The sequence below is a fragment of the Rattus norvegicus genome, chromosome 2 (assembly GCF_036323735.1).
Source record: "Rattus norvegicus strain BN/NHsdMcwi chromosome 2, GRCr8, whole genome shotgun sequence".
Classification (NCBI taxonomy): domain Eukaryota; kingdom Metazoa; phylum Chordata; class Mammalia; order Rodentia; family Muridae; genus Rattus; species Rattus norvegicus.
The window spans coordinates 211,716,540-211,736,867 of NC_086020.1; positions in this window are offsets into that span (position 1 = coordinate 211,716,540).

Consider the following 20,328-nt stretch of genomic DNA (forward strand, 5'->3'; position numbering starts at 1 on the left):
TGAGACTTCTACCAGCTTTTAGACTCCTAGAGACACATTTTGAGAATAATGCTAGATTCACATGCTTTTCTGGTTGTTTTCCAATTAGTTTACAAGATTAGTTTTACTGTTTAATGAGAAAATTTTTTTTCTAACAACCTGATTGGCACTCTAATAATCTTTTCTTGAGACAATCCAATTTGATAATTTTTAATATAAAAGATTTAATTCCAGAGGTTATAATCAAATCACATAGCATCTTAATTGACTACAATCAAATTGTACAGCAAGCAGTGTTTAAGGTACACTATGGGATATTAGTCATCCTGTGAAGAAAGAGCTCTTCAGGAACTTTGCAAACCTCACTGGGGTTATTTAAAGTTCCCAGGGTAAGATCAAGAGTTGCCAGAAAGAAGCTAAGTTTGGTTGGCAAGAAATCTCAGAGGGTAGCATCTCGTACATGCAAGACTAACTAAAGACTAACTACCTGTAAATTCCCAGAACTCACAATGAAGAAACAGAAACCATGCCCAAAAGCTGTCCTCTGCCCTCTGCATTCAATGGCACTCACTCACACACCCATCCTTACACATATACACCATAGATAAACACGCAAAATAGTAAGAAGAAATAAAATAAAAGATAAATGGAGACACTGACACCAACCTGAAGGATTTTAAAAATGAGGTCAAAGATATGAACAAAGGTAAGGTGGAAATACCATACATATATGTGGGGAGGGTGTATGTGTGTGTGTGTGTGTGTGTGTGTGTGTGTGTGTGTGTGTGTATGTGTGTGTGTGTTCCATATATATGTATATGGAAAAGCTAAGAAATAGAACAATTAACTACCCTTGTGCTTGTCTAGGCTTCCCTTCCTTGTATTGATAAAGGACTGAAATATAAAATCCTTTGTTCTTAACCAAAAATTGAATTTATTTAGGATCAAGCATCTTTCTTTCTGTAAATCCAATCCACTTCTACTAACTACATGAAATGTCACATATTTACTATCTCCACGCAAACAATAATTAACAAATAAATGATCTATAGGCATTGATTCATTTAAAAATTATCTGATGACACACTCTTCAAATCCTTGCTGTCGTGTGGTCCCCTCCTTGACTCTATTCCGTTAAGACCTTGCTGTGACAGGGTCACATCCCTCAGCTTCAGATTTATGCTCTCTCTAGACCTAAAATGAAGGCTAAACTTTTAAAAAAACATTGATAGGAATTTATGAGAAATGTCTAGTTTCTCAGCCCAGGGGGGAAAAATTGTTATTCATCTGTACAAATCAAATGAAGTCATCACACATGACACCACACATGACACCGCTCTTCCTCATACGACACACGTTAACAGGAAGTATCATATAAATTTTAACAAGTCCGATCTCACAGTTTATCTTCCACCAAAACTGTGACCAATTAAAAACTGGCCTGGGTTCTGATAACAACAGTCAGAACTAGACTTAACTAAGAACCTTTGGTACTTTCCATATGGCGCAAAATATCTGCTCCCTCCTCCCCAGAATTCAACCCCTTCTGTGTTTGAACTAAGAGGAACTTCAACAGCTTTCTAAGGGAACTTTGAAGAAGTCTCAAATATACAAGGAGCCTGCTCAAATTGACCTCACTTATGAGCCTGCATTGTGGGTAACAGATGCTCTCCTCAGCGACAGTTCAGCTTTGCCGAGATAAAGAAGGGGGAGGGCACACATCTCTTCTTGCAAGGAGTAAACAAAATAAAACGGCAAGTGCTCCTTTAACCCGAAGCTCCTGGTGGAAAACAGGAAAGGAAATCAAACTTCAAATTCAAAGACCCACGGCTATAAACTTCCCTACAACTCATCAGCACGCACACACACACACACACACACACACACACACACACACACACACACAAAGAGACAGAATGAGAGGGACTCCGAAATGAACAGCACTTCACAAGAGCACATTGATTTTCAATAAAGCCATTTACACATTTTTGCTTGGGCATACACGTGGTATGCTGCCTTTCCAGAGGCCACTGAATTAACAAGTGTGGACAATGCACTCACTCCCTACATAATGCTGTCTCTGGAAAGACTCCTGATGAGAATGGGGTTCCAACAAGGATCGGACAGAGAGCAGGGACAGAAAGCTGAACGAAATGGCATTTTGTTGTTTTCTCCTCCCTGACCTGATTACTTGGCCAAAAGGAAAGAATACACGCTTCTCCGAAGGAAGAACACATCCGTCTGAAATACAGCACGGCTCATATGGGCTGTGGACCAGTGAGCCTCCCTGCGGAAGCAGCACAGGAAATTGGACAGAGCCTGCCTTGGGAAAGTATTTTAACAGTCTAGGTGGCGGTGATTTTATTTTTTATTGCAGTTCTCCAGAGTAACACCTCAGTATCCATTTTAAAGCAAGATTTTTTTTAATGAAGAAATTACACTGGAAAAAAATATTTAAGAAAGCCAATATGGGCCACTTTGTTCTGGCCTACTTTCTGGCCTAGCTTTAACACCAAAAATAATTATTGACTCTTGAATGCAAAAAAATAATCCTGATAATGGTCAAGTGGGGGAATAGCTATGACCATAAGAATATAGAAGGGAGGGAAAGGGGAGTTTTGATGACACAAAAACAACCTCTGCCCATTTCCAAACGCTGTGGAGCTGCTCTGTATGAGAACCCATGGCAGTGGGAGGACCTAAGACGGAGCCAGCATAAGAGCAAATGGGCTGATTACATATTAACAACATTATAATTAAACATTATGAGAAACAGAAAGGGGCAACATGGATGAATCATGAAAATATGAAAGAAGTCAGTCCTTAGGGACAGTATATATACACTCTATGATTTCATTGACATGAAGGGTACAGAGCAAACATTTAAAGAGACAGAATTTAGGTTGGGGGCGGGGTGGCTGCTCAGGGATGGCTGATGGGGCTGTTGGAGGTGGTGACCGAAGGGCAGGGAGTTTCTTTGGGGACCAAAGGAAATATTTTCAAAGTGAACATGGTGATGGGTGTAGAGTCCATGAAGATCCAACAAAACTACAAATTGCAGACTTCAAGTGGCTGGAGAGGCTGGCCCGGATGTTACATTTCAATAGAGTTGTTCAAAACCGAAAGGAGCCGAAGTCCACAGTTTCGTGCAGTCCCCTTGCAGTGCTCCAGATGCCCCCATACTTCTGTGCCTTCATCAGGTGATTTCTAAGGAAACACCCTGTTCTTCTGCGTCAGGCATCCTCGGAGATCCAGCAGGAAACCAAACACTAAGATTTTCGCATTAGTGATTATGGAAGATAAGCCAAGAAAAGGAGCAGTACCACATGCAGCCAGTGAGCGTGAGACAAACTGAAACTGGGAAGCTGTGACTTTAGACAGGGTTGTCAGGGAAAGACTCCCTTCATGAGGAAAGGCCTGGGATTTGAAGGAAAATGAGATTTTTGTTGTTGTTTGCTAGAAAATGTTCTCCCTCCCTCTCTCCCTCTCTCTCTACCAAATGAGAACGTTGAAAAGATAATACACCTAGTCCTTCAAACTACAACCTGTTAAGACTACAGAAAATGTCTTTCCATAAGGCAAAACCAGCAGGGAACACCAATAGAGAGACACCGAATCTAACGCATCAACATTCCTTTTCAGAATGTTCCTCCTGCCTTCTTCGCCTGCAGTGGAGAATGTAAGACAGCATCGGGCAGGGACAGCATGTAACCGCACATCACTCATTAGACACAGTGGTTAAAAGGAAAGAGTGAGTGGTCAAGGGAAGAGAGTTCCTGAATTTCCACAATCTCCTCCCTCCTTGGCCAGTGACGTGAACCAAAGCCTGATGAGTGTGTCCCCTTGCAGAGCAGTGTCCCCATATGGCAAGCACACAGCAGGTTACACCTCCATGGCGTCTAGAACTAGAAAGAATGATAAACCAGCAACCAATTGACTAGACAGACTCCTAACTGCTGTAAGTCTCCTGGAGGAATGAAACTTGGAACTGGGAGGCTGAAGGGTAAGGCAAGGCTGGCAGAACAGGAGGAGGGAAGGCTTCCCTGAGGGGTTGGTATCTTCAGCTTGATCTGTGTCTCTATTCCCTGAGGATGCAAACACGGATGTGAGCAAATAAGACAGACCACCAGGGAGAGCAAGCTGCAAGGTGCAAGGTGCTGCTGCTGCTGCAATCGCCTCCAAGATCCCTCAGAAAACAAAGCACAGGACCAAGCTCTCTCTTTGGTTTCCTTTAAATTAGCTCCAGTTTTGCTGAGGAGACAGATTCCTTATTACAAAAACAAGGCTGAATTTTTTTTCCAAGATACCTTGCCAAATGTCAGGGCAAAAGAGATGACTCCGGAAGGCCTAGGAACACAGGGAAAGAGATACTTGGCTGTCTCTGAAACGACATAAAATTCAGATAATGTTGACAAATACTCTGTGGGCCAATAGAATATTATCTGCAGCTGACCCGGCATAAGGAGACTGTGGGAGACTTGGTCTTCTTAGCGTTGCCTGCAATAAGGCAGGCACGGTAGATCTTTGGGAAACATCTAAAACAATAAAAATCGACATTTTCAAGATTGAAAGGCAAAGACATAGAGCTACAGTGCGGGATATTGTGAGGAAAAATGAGAAGAGCAAAATCTATGTCTGAAGTTGAGAAAAGCACTAACAATTCAGCACGAATGTATTAGAAACGTGGTCTCAGCAGAGAGCAGACACAAAGAGGCCCAGCCATGATGACTGAAACAGGTACGATGTTTTGCTTGTTCCGCAGCTGGAAGAGTTCAGGAGGTGGTGATGGACAGCTCCTTAAGCTCGCCTTGTGTCCTGTGGGGTACATTGGCCCCAACAGTATCTCCCTTATTGTTGAGCATTTTGGAAACACAAACTGTGAACACTGTAGCAAGCACAGAGAAAGCAGAAATACATTTCAGCAGCTATTCACCCAGTTTAGATTTTTTTTTCTACTCTGCTGTCAATGTCATCATGCCTTTATTCTATTTCAGCAACAGAATGGAGGGTTTTAAGCACGAGGGAAGAACGGAACAGGAGTTAGGTTGCTAGATAGGAAATGTCTCGAGGGAGATACGATTTACACGATGCATCCTTAGTCTGTATATCGTGATGAGCCCTGAACTAGTGACAGAACACTCGTGGGTTTATTAAGGCTACAAGTGACTTGATGCAGTGAGCCCCTTTAGGGGATCATTCTGAGCTCACCTTCTATGTAAGTCTACACCAGTAACAGTAGAAGTCCAGAGACCCTAGAAATAGAGACTAAGCCTCCTAACTAAATCTACTATTTTTATATCACATATCAATAACTAGGTATTTTTGGATTCTGTCATATGAGACAAAGGAATAGGAATAGAAGAAGATAGAAATATAAGGGGGGTGGTTAAAGTGAAGAGAGAGTGTAGGCTGTGCCTTACTTGGTTCAGGCAACAGTTACTGGATGGCTTATGAACAGCAGTTATGTATTTTTTTCACAGTGCTAGAAGCTAGAATCTGAGATCACAGTGTCAGTACAATCGTGCTTTAGGTAGGGATCTCTTCTCATTAATTTTCAATATATTCTCCCAAATAGTACTGAGAACCAACCCTCTCTATGGTCTCTTTTATAAAGTCCCATGTCAGAAGTTTCCACCTTCATGAGCCAATCATTGACCTTAATCACACTGGGACTAAAGTTTCAAGCAATGACAAGGGGACAGAAACATTTAGTCTACTACAAGAACCAAAAATCCACTAAGGGATGATCTGTGCCTGCAGTCTTTACTAAGCATATATGGGTAAAATCAGCTGGTTGGTTGAGAGGTTTTATATTTTTTTGAGTGACAGTCAGCACTCAGTCAAAAGCATAGGGGGATATGAGGAAACTAGACAGGCCAGACAAAACTCAAGAACAAGATTGGTGGTAGTTAATCTCAACTGTCAACTTACCGAGATCTATTAGCACCCAAAAGAAGAGTCTCTAAGCATGGCTTTAGGACATTATCTTCAGATGGAAAGATCCATTCCCCATCAGAGACTATGAACTCATAAGTGGAGAAAGTGAGCTGGACATTCATTCAGTGCTCTCTATATCCTGACTGTTAGTGAGATGTGCCCATTAATCACATTGACTTCAAACCCTTCCAACTTGTCTTCTCATCATGATAAAATGGTGCATTGTATTATGAGCTAGAATAAGTCCTTACTCCCTTAAGTTGCTTTCATAAAAGTGTTATATTATGGCAACAGGAAAAGAGTGATTAGAGTCCAGAAAATGAGATGTGTGGGGTTCCAGATCATGGAATAAACACAGACTTCAGTTGTGCATGCCACGTTCTGGGAGACAAGCTAGATGTCCAGTAGAGAACTAGGACCCACCTCTAAAGAACAAAACTGAAATTCTATGGTTAAAAAACTCAATGACCAAAAGTAAGGTGTGAACAAACACATCAGCTGCAGTTGAAAGGGTACAGACGGGTGGGAGGAGAGCAAGTAGACGCAAGCATAAGGCGAAGAAAGAATGAGAGAGCCAAGTAGGGGGAAACAAGAAACAATGAGTCACCAACTCCAATGGGTAGACTCACCTAATTGAAGATATTGCAGAGGAATTAAAAGAAGAGACTGCCCTCCACAGGTCACACCCAAGAAACCATCAAAAGCATTCTCTATGCATGCAGAAGAAGATCCCAGAGAGAAAGTAAGACCCAGGAAACGAGCAATGAGCCTGCTAACTCTAAATGAATATGGAGATAGAATAGTATTAATAGAGTTTAAGGTCTGTAAAATATCTGATGCCCTCTTCTGGTCTCTGTAAACAGCAAGCAAACACATATGCATGTACCGACACGCAGGCAAAACACTCATGCACACGAAGTAAAAATAAAAGCTGAACTAAAACGGCCTATAAACATTGTGATGTTTGTGGAACTAAAGAGCTCAACCAGCTGTATCTTTCAAATCTTAATGTGCATATGAATCATCTAAAGGTCTTGCTTAAATGCAGATTGCAAGTTTGCAGACCTGCTAGTATAAAAGTCGGCATGTCTAAAGCAGTGCTAGGTAAGGCTGAAGAAACTTGTCGTCGGGTTACCCCTTTAGTAACGAAAGTCTAAGCACTCTTTATTAATAGATAAAGAGCAAAAGTAAGGCCGTGCAGCCAAGATTAAGGAAATGTATCATATAAATGGAGAGGGAATTAGTCTAACAAATATAATAAATTTCAGAGAATGGAAGAAAGCCATGTATCTGTATACACACATATGTATATGTACAGATATACAAACAAATGAAACTACTTTTATTGTCTAACTCAGTACATTAAAATTTACACAATATGTATGGAGATTGAAAATATCAATTAAAGTTTAAAGGTGTCATACTACAATTTTTAAAGTATATGGTATTTATGAGATTATGTAAAATTAATTCATGGATTCATGTAGCCTAACTAATTTAAAAAGGAAGAAAAAAATCACAAGTTCACTTGAATAAATGCAAGAAAAGTGTGTTTATAAAATTAAAGATTTATTCACTGTTTTGTTTAAGGAGTTCTCAGAGAAAAGCAAAGATAGAAGGAAACTTTCTCTCCACAGTGAACACACAATTAGCATGATGCTTAAATGCTAAGTCTGAAATATCTCCTGATGGTAAGAATAAAGCCTGATGGACTGGTGAGATGGTTCAATAGTTAAGAATTTAGTGCCTTTGCAGAGGATTCAAGTTTAGTTCCCAGAACATGGTGGCTCAAAAAATGCCTGCAACACTAATCCTGAGATCTGATGCCTTCTTCTAGACTCTAAGGGCACTGTACACAGTTGGTGCACATAAATACATACAGGTAAGACACTCAAACATAAAATAAAAATACATCTTCCAAGCCTCTACCATCACTTCCAGATATTGTTTTGGGAGCCACGGTTAGTCTATCAGGGCAAGAAGATGCTCTATGAATCCTATAATTCTATTTGTTTCTCTCTGGGATCATCTTCTTCTGCATGCACAGACAAACAAACAAAACCAACGCCAGCATAGTGATTCTTACCTATAGTAAGGACTCTTAGGAACTGGTGAAGGGAGAAGCAGGAGTTCAAGGCCAGCATCAGAAACACAGTGAGTCTGAGGCCAGGCCAGGGTATATGAGACTGTGTTAAAACAAAACAAACAGGGGCTGGGGATTTAGCTCAGTGGTAGAGTGCTTACTTAGGAAGCGCAAGGCCCTGGGTTCGGTCCCCAGCTCCGAAAAAAAGAACCAAAAAAAAAAAACCAAAAAAAAAAAAAACCAACCAAACAAAAAAGTAATGGTATTAACCAGACCCCAATATTTTATTTCATTCAGACAAAGATAAAAAGATACATTAATAGTATAATAAAAATATACTATCTTGAACTCCATGAATTGAATCCTACTGAGAGATATTCCTCACTGGGCCTATTCATCATTGTTAAAAAAAATGGAATTTTTAATGTACAGAGAATTCCTTGATTCTTTTCCAGGGAACAAGAAGGTTTCTCACAAGTCAGGACTCTTCCTCTAACTGGTATCACTGGCTGAATCTGCTTTGCCCCAGTGTCAATGGAGACGACTCAGTCTCTGGATTTTAGCTGCCCCCTCCCCCAGACACTACTCCTGCTTCCAGAATCCCTGTGTTGAGCTGAGAATAATAAAATTAATAATGAATCGTTCATTGTTCAAGCTTGCCATCCCTTTTCTGGCCTCTTAAACTGAAGGATGACTTCCTCAGTTATTAGGAAGACAGGTGTTTTATTGAGGCCCTTCCCCATCCATTATTTCTCGAAGCTTCTATTTATCCTATTTAACATAACTGCCCTAACAAGAAGGAACCACTGGAGGCTCAGGAGATTCATTCAGGAACAAAAAACCTGTTCCTGGGTGAATTCGTGTCAAAGTCTCTGAAGAGGAGATTTTGGCACATCCTCACAAAGAAGCAAGAATTTTCCAGAATACGTTAATGCCCAGATACGTGGATAGAGATGGTACGTAGGATTTAGAGAAGCAATATATGCAAATAGGCTTTAAATTAAATGTGAGAATGTGTTAATTTAAGTTACCTAGTAATTTACTGATAGAAATCGAAGAGGCTGGACAGTTTCTGAAGCAACATTCAGCTTATGGTCAGCAAATCAATACACTATAGCACTGTGTGATTTAGAAACGATTGAATTTACTCTGCTTAATGCAAGGCAAAGGCTCATAGTCCTCATCCCCATTTGCCCAGGGCCCCAGGACAAACATCCCCCTGCTAATGGCTAGGCAGTGATTCAGAAAAGAGAAAGGAAATAGGAACCTTTAGGCTGTACTAAAACACAACACAATTTCAGAAACAGGCAATCAAGGCCTACGTCCAAGAAAAACTTAGGGAGCCAGCTGGCTTCCTTGGCTTGCTCTTTTGTATCCCTCCCTGCTTAAATCCCCAGACCAATCCTTAATAAACTCGATGCTTTCTTTGACCTAAAGAATGTTCCAAAATATCTTTGATATCCCAACATTTGGGAACCAAAAAAACATAAGCATGTTAAGTGAGGAATCAAATATTTGTCATTGCAGCCAATGCATTTTAAACCATACTATCTTAGGGTTTCTATTGCTACAACAAAACATCACGGTCAAAAGCCATGGAGAGATGCTATTCACTGGCCTGCTTCCCATGTCTTGCTCAGTCTGCTTTCTTATAGAACCCGGGACCATAGGGATGGCACCACTCACGACAGGCTGATCCCACCCCCAGTGATCACTAACTGAGAAAATGCCTCACTGCTGGATCTCAAGAAGGCATTTCCTCTACTGAGTCTAGTACTTCTCTGATGACTCCAGCTTGTGTCACGTTGACACACAAAAGCAGCCAATACAGGTACCTTTACAAAAACCAAATAAATAAATCTACCACCTCCACAAGTCTCTGACATTTTTCTTGTGCTCATTGAGTTGATTTTTAAATAATACCTCTGATAACAATGAAGCGTCTGAAATATGCAAATTTGTGTGGAAGTTAGGTACCTGGCCTTTACTTTCATCTCCCCTGAGACAAATAACGCAATTGTTCAGTGTTGCAGTCCAACTCAGTGTGAATAAATTCAAGTGTTTATTCTCCATAGCCTTTGCAGAAAGATTATTGTTGACCAAAGCTATAAACTGTGGAAGGAAATAATCCATTTATCAGAAGGGATTGAGGCTCACTATAGCATCCACGGCTGTGAATGCTTAAAGAATTTGGTCTATGGACACAGTCTGCTGTCCACAAAAGATGTGTCTCCCCCTCTGCTGGCCATGGTCAGTTCTCTATGCTATCCAACTGGGCAGATATCCTGCTCCTTCTTTGCAATTCCTGGGGCTATAAGATAAAAAAAAATCAAGTGTCTCACCAATAAATATTTTAAAATAACTGTATATTTTCCTTCTCCATCATAAAAAGGAATCAATATCACTATATATACATAAATATATATATATATATACATATATATAAAATGTCCACACTAACACAAGCTACAATAAAGCAGACATGACTAGGTATGTAGTTCTGTTAGTGGACTGCTTGCCTAAGCAGGCAGAAAGCCCTAAATTCCATCCCCAGCATCACATAAACTGGAAGATTTGGTCACATAACCAAATGTAAGAAGTGACATGCCATCATTTTCACCATCATTTAGCATTTTCTGTGTCACCATATTTTACTGGTCACACAAAGCAACTGACATAGAAAAAAGTGACATATAAAATAGGACCTTATTTCATATGGGTATCCATATTAGACAGGGGACAGAGAACACCGGCATTCTCAGGAAACTGACTCCCCAAAAACTGATGCACAGAGCTCTGTTAACTTGCTAAATAAATTTTGTCCTGGAGAAATCAAGATTTAAGTCCAAGAGTTAGGATTTACCCCATTGCTCTCATCCTACTGGAGCAACAATCTATCCGAGCCTAAATCAGGGAAGAAGTTAGGCATGGAGATCTAGCGTCCCTCCCACACACAACTGTCCAATGGAAGACCCATCCTTCCATGGCTCTCACGTGAGAACTCTCAGTCCACCTGACTCCAGTAGGACTGGAAATCACATCAGGACCATGGTACCCTGCTATAGGTTCCTTTCCCTGTTTGCTTATTCTTCTTCCTTCCCTCACTATTAAGATTTTAAGAGGTTGATCCATATGCAAGTTTTTCCTCTAAGAGCAAAAGCTTGGGAAAGAGCATAGACTGCAGCTCACACTTTTTATTAGCACAGCGGATTTAAATAGCAAAGAAGAATATTGTTTTCTTCCTCTTCCCTGTAATTACCCTTCCATGAGAATAAATTCACATGCTTTCTTCAGCTAAGCACTGGAAAGTTGTCAGTTGAGCTAAACAAAAGGAAGAAGTGTGTTTCTGTAGCTTTTGCTAAAACAAAATATTTAGTAGCCATATTTCTTTAAAGACTCTCATTTCCTGGATTGGCCACTGAGGAACACAGGCAGCTATTTTATTTTATTTATCTGAGGCATCTTGGATTGTGGAGCAGATCATGTTCTGTAGAAAGCTTTGGAAGGACCCTTCAGAGAAAGAACAAGATGAATTTTCCTCTCTATTCTTAATATTCCCCCTCCTGAATGCAGACAGCAAGGGGGAAACTCAAAGCTATTATTTTTAATGTCAAATGCCTTACCAGTCCAATAAAGTGGGGAAAGATATTAAACTTTTCATACAACAAGGACCAGATAGCACCTATCTTCAAGAAACACATCTTAATCAAATTGAACGTAGGAAATTAAATAGAAGACGGATGAGTGAAGGTATCCATCCTCACTTAATTAAAAATGAAAAAAATGCCCTGGCAATTTTTATCAATTTTATGAACAAGAGAATGTGTCCTTTTTTTTCTCCCTTTGTTCTCTTCGGAGGAATGGTTTGGATTAATTCTGGTTCAGGAGGTTCTGTGAGGAACACCAGAGAAATTGTAGAGCTCATTGTCATCTGCTGCAAAGGGAGCCATCACTCTTTACCAAAGCCCTTGGACACTGGGAGGCAATTATGCAGCAGGGCAAGCTCTGAATTTCAAACCAGCATCCACTCTTGACCAGACTTCATGTCCCTCCACAGTGAACACCCACCTAGAGTGTTTATTTTTAAATACTGTGAGAAGTGGGCAGACAGGTAGAAAGACAGGAAGACAAGAACAGAGACATACTTTTGGCCAGGGGAGGGGATGCAAGTGAGTACAGGGGTACGCCAAGGAGGCCAGAGAGGCATTGGCTCCCCTGAAGTCACAGGCAGTTGTGAGCAGCCCAACTTGAAGGCCAGGAACAAAACTTGGGTCGTCTGAAAGAGCATTCACTGTGCGCTCTTCACCTCTGGGCCATTTCTCTAGCTTCTCTCAGTAGTTTCTTAAGAACAAGTCTGATGGGGCTTATTTCTTTGGTCTTGCTTGGATGTAAAAAGCCCATTTCAGGGCTTCTTAACTGCTTCCTACTTCCTACTCCTTTTGCTTCAGAAATTTTTCATAACCCAGGTGGGAAGCTGTATAAAATAGGCAGTCAAGTCAAGGGTTTACTGACAACAAATCTCCTTTAAAATGATTCTTTAAAACTTTTTAAAAAAACAAGCATATAATTTCAACCATTTATTTTAAAAGGAAGCAAAATGACATAGTAACGAGATAGATGTCCCTGTTCACTCTCGCATAACGAATTAAGTCTTGGCTGAGCGTGTTTGATGTTGCGGAATGTAGAGCATCTACAGCATTTACACTTATAACAGAGTAGCTGTGTCTTTCTGACTGGACTTTGTTTGGGTCTTGGCAGCAGAACCTGAAGTCAGCCAGTGAAAGGGATTTGTGGAGAGAGAGAGAGAGAGAGAGAGAGAGAGAGAGAGAGAGAGAGAGAGAGAGAGAGAGAGAGAGAGCTCGGCCAAAGGCCATGCCACCCCGAGTGTCCCTGGTCCTGGTATCCAAGCTGGGATAGATCTGGAGCATATGGATGGCAGAGTGGCCTCAGTGTATTGCCCTACCACCCTGAGTGTGACTGGTCCTAGAAGCTAAGCAGGTTTGTACCTGGATAGTACTTAGATAGCAAAGTGGCCTTGGGAGAAAGAAGGAAAAGGGGAAAGAAGTTGCTGAGCCTGGGCACATGTGTCTTGCTTGGACACATTACTAATCTCCAGCCTATTCAGTGCCACTACAGGCTGAGGTGCCACTTTAGGATCAGAACCAACCATACTGGTTTACTGAGGCCTGAGGGATTTCCTTCAAGGAACGACTATCACTAAGCTAGCAGTCCCAGACAAAATAAGCGTGTCTGGTCCCTTTGTAAAACAACTAATATCTGGCCCAACCAGAAGGTGATATGCTCTGGTCTGTGACTACTTCTGTTCATCCCAGATAGAGAGGACAACAACATACCAAAGAAACTTGAGTGCCCAGCCTGGCTTGGTGAACCATTGAGTTTAACCAAGGGTCACTTACAGGAGTGTGGGCAGCATACTACCATCTCTGCTGGAGCAGATGGGACCCCTCCCAGCTCCATTAGGGAACTCGAGCAGACTCATCTGTGAGAGTCTGATGTGGGTGGTCAGAACTCCTCGGATTTCAGGATGCACATGATACTCCTAGGATAGTGTTCCACAGTAGATGGCATAGTTTGGGTTGGAAACGTTCTCTTAAAACCTGCTCACAGGTTGGAATCTTGGTCCCCTAGTGGTAGAGTCAATCATTGAAAAATGACTGGGCTATTTTTTAGGGCTCTGGGCTGATGGGTAGATTAATCCACTCCTGGAGTCGTAAATTGGTAGCATGACTGGAAGATGATGGAAACTTTCAGGGGTAGAGCCAGGTTAGAAGGAGATCTCTGAGGCAGTCCTTGGGGGCAGTATCTCCCTGTTCTCTATCTCTGCCTATCATTCTCTGTCTCTCCATACCCCCTTCCTCCTTCCTTCTTTACCTCTCTCCCTCCCTTCCTTTTTCCCTCCCTCCTTGCCATTCTCAAATCACCATGGAAGAAATAGTAACTTTGCCCTCCCATGTTCTTCTGCCTCAGTGTGCTGTTGGACCATGGCCCACAAATGAAGAAGAGGAGCCACCATGGACTGAATAAAGATCCTGTAACACTGAGCGAGCATAGAGCTGTCCTCCCTGAGGTTGTTCAGGTATTTGTCACAGAAAAATAAAAAATAAGAAGAATCTAAAGCAAGGAAGAAGCATCAGGTAAGTCAGTAGATGTGTTGGTTTGTTTGTTTATTGTTTTGCTTTCCCCCAGAGAATGAAAAACTAAACATCAGAAGCCCACACTCCCAGGAGCAAGGACAGGGTCATGCAGGCGAACAGCACACCACAGTATCTGTTACAGACCTCACTGACACCATTTCCTCCATTCCCACACTAGAGCTGTTTTATCTGAACATTTGTTCTGTATGTTTACAGGGAAAAAAAAAGCTGCGTGGATTTCCTCATTCAAATTACAAGACTAAATTATCATCAATCATTCATCATTTGGTTTCTTGCTCATGACCTAGTTTTGTTTTTGGTGTTTTGTTGTTTTTTTTTCTCATATTGTAAGACAGACAGAAGAGACTTTAAAGAATGAAATGAAATCTGGTGGTTTGCAATATTTCTTAGCCTCTAGGTAGCATAAACTAGCCAAATGAAAATCTCCATGAACATCATTGGACCCAGAAGCAATCAATGCCTTTTAAGGGGTAGAGATGCAGACGCTGGGACTAAAGGATGTGGACTCCTACTCTGTCTACCACCTAGTCCTCCTGACCCATGCTATTCTCTTCTGAGAAGACAGCCTGGGCTTCATCCTCACAAGACAGTGGGGGGAGCTAAGTATATCGGTGCAAAGTATTGTCCACAAAACGAAGGATCCATGAGTGGAGTTTTTTTTTTTAACATAACTGTTGAACTATCTAAAAGCTTGATTTCCAAACAAATCAGCATTGTAAGGTCACACTGACAGTCTCTCACTAGTTAAAATCTAGAGCTTGTCCAGAAACAGGTTTCCCACCAACAAGAACTACAGGGATCTATGGTTGTCCTAGAGTGCATTTGAACTATCATTTACAAAGATTCATAGCTTAGATTTTTATCAAAGTATTCTAAGACACTGGCTAGAGAAATTACCTTAGAAAAAGTCAAAGGAACATGAAACTGTTTGTTAAAAACCTTAAGGCAAAATCTGAGTCATGTGTCTTTATTCTTAATATAGGAGAGAGAGTGTTTTTGCTGCTAGTTTTATGTCAACCTGACCCTGACCTAGTTATCTGATATAGGAGCCCACAATTGAGAAAATGCCTCCTTAACATTGTCCCATAGACAAGTCTGGGTTGATGGATTTGGGAGAGCCCATTCCACATTGGGTAAGGCCACCTCTGAGCTTGAGTGCTATAAGAAAGCAGACTGAGTGAACTATGGGGAGCAAGTCAGTAAGCAGCACTCCTTCATGGCCTCTGCATCAGCTCCTGCCTCCATTGTGTGAGTTTCTCTGTTGACTTTCCTTAGCAGTGGAGTTTGACCTGAGAATTGTAGTCTGAAATTAACTCATTCCTCCCCAAGTGGTCATGGTGCTCCATCACAACAATAGAAAATGTAACTAACTTTATACAGCCAAGAAGGTAATACAACATCATCATCATAAACAAATACACACACACACACACACACACACACACACACACACACACACACACACAACCTTTATACAGACAAGAAGAAAATGTAACTAAGATAGTACTTAGATAAAGTTGTTCAGTTCGGGAGCAGAAGCATGTAGCTAACCCTATCCCAGCTGAATATCAGATAAGCTCTTTATGCAGAAAGCACAATTCAGTAACTTTCCTTACACATTTTTGGGTTTATTCGGGTAACTCAAATAATTGCTTTAATGTTTTTAGCATCGCCTTCTATTAAGGTTTTGTATAGAAGCTGTAGAAATTCCTCCCAAGGATTACCTATAAACCTCTGCCCCACTCCAGTTCATTTGTTGTGTATAAGGAAAACATACCAGTGTGCTAAACAACACCCATTTCAAAGTCTTTGGCAAGGTGTGTAGGCTATTTTAAATATAAGATTTACCATCACAGATTCTGAAATGTAAAGTGCATTGTGTATACACTCAGAGACACAGGAGTGCCAAGGCCAAATGCATACCCTCCAGGAGTTGGGGGTGGGGCTGAGGAAGAATGTGGGGAGAAGCAGGGGGAAGTTGGCTTATCTCATTTGTTCTTTTATAGGAAGGCGAATTTTCTTTCCTGTAATGAATTCAGCCTGTGATAGAATAGAAAATATTTGGCAAATGCAAATAACCACTGGTAACTAGAAGTGAGTTATAGACAATGCCTACTCGGGGCCGTGAGCATTAATGGGGTTAAGTGGAATTTCACACTTGAGAAATTTCATATGCTCAGTCTTGACCCAACTTCAGAAAATATGTGGCTTTACTGTAAAATGCCCTAGAGACACAAGAGGCGTGCTGTTAGTTTGTGGCCAACAAGCAGCCGAATTTAAATCAGGGTAGAAAATTAAACACATGGCACTCTCCCCTGGCCTTCTGTTTCTCTCTGGGTGGGAACAAATCTTACAAGACTCCTCCGTAAGCCTAACCCTCACATCTAATTAGTCGCAAGCCTGGTCCCACATCACAGCATTTCTATGGCCACAGTTTCCATGTTGTCCAGCACCTCAGAATCAGCACCTGGGTACTAGGCTGCGCATCTCCATTCCCAGCCCAAGCCCCAGAGAATCCCCCTAGCCTTGCAACTGGGTTTTCCCTGTGCTACCAAAGCAATTCTCTTGAGACAGAGGTTTCCAAGGCTGAGAATGTAAGTCAGCTCAAGTAATTGCCTGTTGTCCACAAGGACCCAGGTTCAGTCCTCAGTGATACTAAAAGGGGGAGGGCAGCTAAAATAGGAGTTTCAAAGAATCCCCCCCCCAAAATCAAAGCAACAGATGCCACTTCTTAAACCTTTATTTTGTCATTTTAGCAAATGAAATGTTCTAAGAAGTCCTGCAGTAAACACCTGCTACACTTTGACCCTGAAATAACTCGTGCTAAACGTTGACCCTGCAGTAGACACCTGTTTAACTTTGACGCTGCAGAAGATGCATGCTAAACTTGAACCCTTCTTTAGATTAAAAACTTCTTTAACCATGTAACAGAAACCTGCTTTACTTTAACCCAATTTTCCAAACATAACTATAGAAAATCTCTTCTATAAGACAGGCTATTATTGCCATCTTAAATACAAAGGAATTGAATCGTTTTAAGGTTACAAAAACCCCTGAAGGTCCGAGGTTAAAGTAGGAAGCCTGTCCCTAAAGCCAAACACCTCTTAGCAGTCTCTAGAACTATAAACTGAGAGCTACTCCAGAATCTTATAAGCTTCTCCGCCACCACATTTCTAACCAAAGTTGCTATTAACACTCCTTAAATAGCACATTACTTTCTAACCTACAGCCTCCTGCTGCAGAGCAGGACCCAAAGGGCCAGCTCCCCTGGCCCACCTGGCAGCTTGTAACTGCACTCTCCAGCTTTCCTCCAAGCTTGAGTCAACAATCTGCATTTTTAACAATGCAGACCTTCCAGTTGGAGAACTGGCTCCCCACCCCTTATCCACCAGAGTCTGAGCTAGCCTCAGCCTCACCTCTACTTTTCCCACCTCCGCTTTTACTGCTTCTCCCTTACTGACCTTTGGCTTATCAGAACCACGTTTCCTGACTTCACCCGCCTGACATTAGAACAAGATAGAATCAAAACTAAGCAAAGAAGTATCTCTGAGGTTCCCTGTGCACCCCTGCTGTGTGTGTGCGTGCATGCGTGCATGTGTGCGTGTGTGTGTGTGTGTGTGTGTGTGTGTGTGTGTGTGTGTGTGTGTGTAGTGTCTACTGCTTTCTTCCTTCTCACTCCGTGCCAATCTTCTTTCTCTGCCAACTTCAACTATACTACCAAAGCCTGACAAGGGTAGAGATGGCCACAGTGCCTCCATGCTGGGCCACTCTACCAACGCTAACTCGCTACCAAATCTCTTCAAGGACACAGACCATTAGTAATTCCTCCATATGGCCCATGAGGCCTCACCTTCAAGACATGGAGAACAAAGACTTGCAAGTAAGTACCTGAGCAACAGACGAGTTCTTTCACAGACTGACTACACAGGATTCATCATAAACACACATTTTCCAGCTACCTTCTTGACAAAAATACTTGCCACACAACTTCCAGAGGTACAACTCTTGCCTGAAGTGTCAACCATGCATATAATCTCTTGGAGGGCAACGCGGGATACGGTAGAAAGAACATAGAGAAGGCAGGGTTATAATTCCAAGAGCATCACTATAAAAGAACTTAAAACTGACCCCCAAGAGATTGTCAATATACATGCACCATCCTGAATAAGATGAGTACAGGCATCCTCTGGAGGTGGAGAGCTGGTAAGCTGATGCCAGGGATATGACTACTGAGCCCATACCAGCCATGGCTAGACACTGCAGCTGAAGAAGCTGTAGACGGCATCATTTTGCAAGTTGTAACAAAGGTTTCTAGGACCACAACTGTCCAGGGCACTCTCAAGTATCTCATTCTTTCCATTCCACAAAGATCTCACTGAGATAGAGGCAGTAAGTGAAACAGATTTGCAGGATCCTCACTCAGGTGACTTTTCTTGACAAAAGTTCAGAACAGGCCTGGGAATGCCATCAGCCTCATTCACCAGCACAATCAACTGTGGGCTTTAGTAAGATGGCATGTATGTTCACGTGTATATCCTTTCACATTGTCACCCAGAGCTCGCTAGAGAGGTAGAGCCAATTAGAGATGTGTAATGTAGAATCATATTTATTATAAGGAATTGGCTCACATAGGAATGGATGCTAAGAAGTCGCCAGTCTTCAAGCTGAAAAAGCAAGAAAGGTCATTTGAAGACCTGGACTCTGGATGGTCTGAGTTTGAAGTGACAAAAGCCGGGTGCTCTAGGGCAGAGAATTTATGTTGTAGATCAAGCAGTCAGGCTGAGAGGGAGTCCACCTTCTTCTAACCTTGTGTCTATTCAGGCCCTTTAAAGATTAGAAGATGCCTTCCATATGGAGAAATGAACATCTGACTTACCCCATCTCAATTCAAATACTATTTCCACCAAAAATACTCTCAAAAATAATGTTTATCCAAAGAGTTGGTCAACCCAAGTCCCGTCAAACTGAGGTGAAATGTATCACTATACTCATGATAGCCAAGTAAAGTCCTTCTTCTCCAGCTTCTCCAAAGCTATTTCTGGTCTTATTCTCTGTGAAAACCTACTTGACAGGTACCAATCTGCTCTTATTGCTCTTCTACAGAAATCCTTTCAGTCCTTTTGGAACATCATAGTAAACTCTAGTAATCCCCAATGTGTAACCAGACCACACTAAACAAGCAGTCCTCTCACCTTATACTTTAGGTTGTCTCTCCATTCTGTGGCCACACAAGTCTTTCTTCTACTCCAGAGATTTTTGCCATCTGTCAACACTAGGAATCTCCTCCTTGTACATATCATGTTCACTCACCTGTGATATTGCTTGTGTTGTATTCTTTGTGATCCAGGTGAGCATCAAGACCTCCTCAGACTGCATGGGAGATTTCTCTCACAGTTCTCCAGTGTCCCAAACTCTCCAAATAACCTATACCAGAACTTCATTTAACTATTAACTTGTGTGTTTAATATAAGTAATTTTTACAAGTGCCACAGTGGTAATAGAAATCATACTTGTTTATTTACTACTCTACCAATACATGGTACATGTTCCCAGCATGTAGTAGTAGGTACCAAATCAGTGTTTTTGGAAGGAAGAAAGAAAGGAAGACAAGGAGGGAGGAAAGAAAGGAGAAAGAGAAAGAGGGAGAGAACAAAGAAAAAAGAGAAAGATTATTTTCCAAGTATTTTAGGTAATCACAGTAAGATTTTTTTCCCGCCAAAAACTCCTCAAAAGAGTACCATCAGACAACTTAAACTGTCAACTAACTTTATTTAGCATTATATGCTCACATGACATGACACAAATATGCCTGATTTAAAAAAAAAAAACGAAGATCAGCAGGTGTCTGCCTCTTAACTCTGTGAGCAATGCTCCTCTTCTAGTACTTGCTTCTCATGTTCAGACAAATTAAGAAAAGTCACATCAAGCAAGGATGCTTAAAACTGGACCTTACATCAATTTATCCAGACTAAAAACTGTGGATCACCTTTGCATCTATTTTCAAAAATCTCAATGAAATTACATGTAACAAACAAGGTGTGTGTGTGTGTGTGTGTGTGTGTGTGTGTGTATCAGAAATTTTTTCAACAAAAAATAATAATACATATAGTATTCTATTTTTCTTCTTCAGAACATTATCTCAGTGACTTTTAA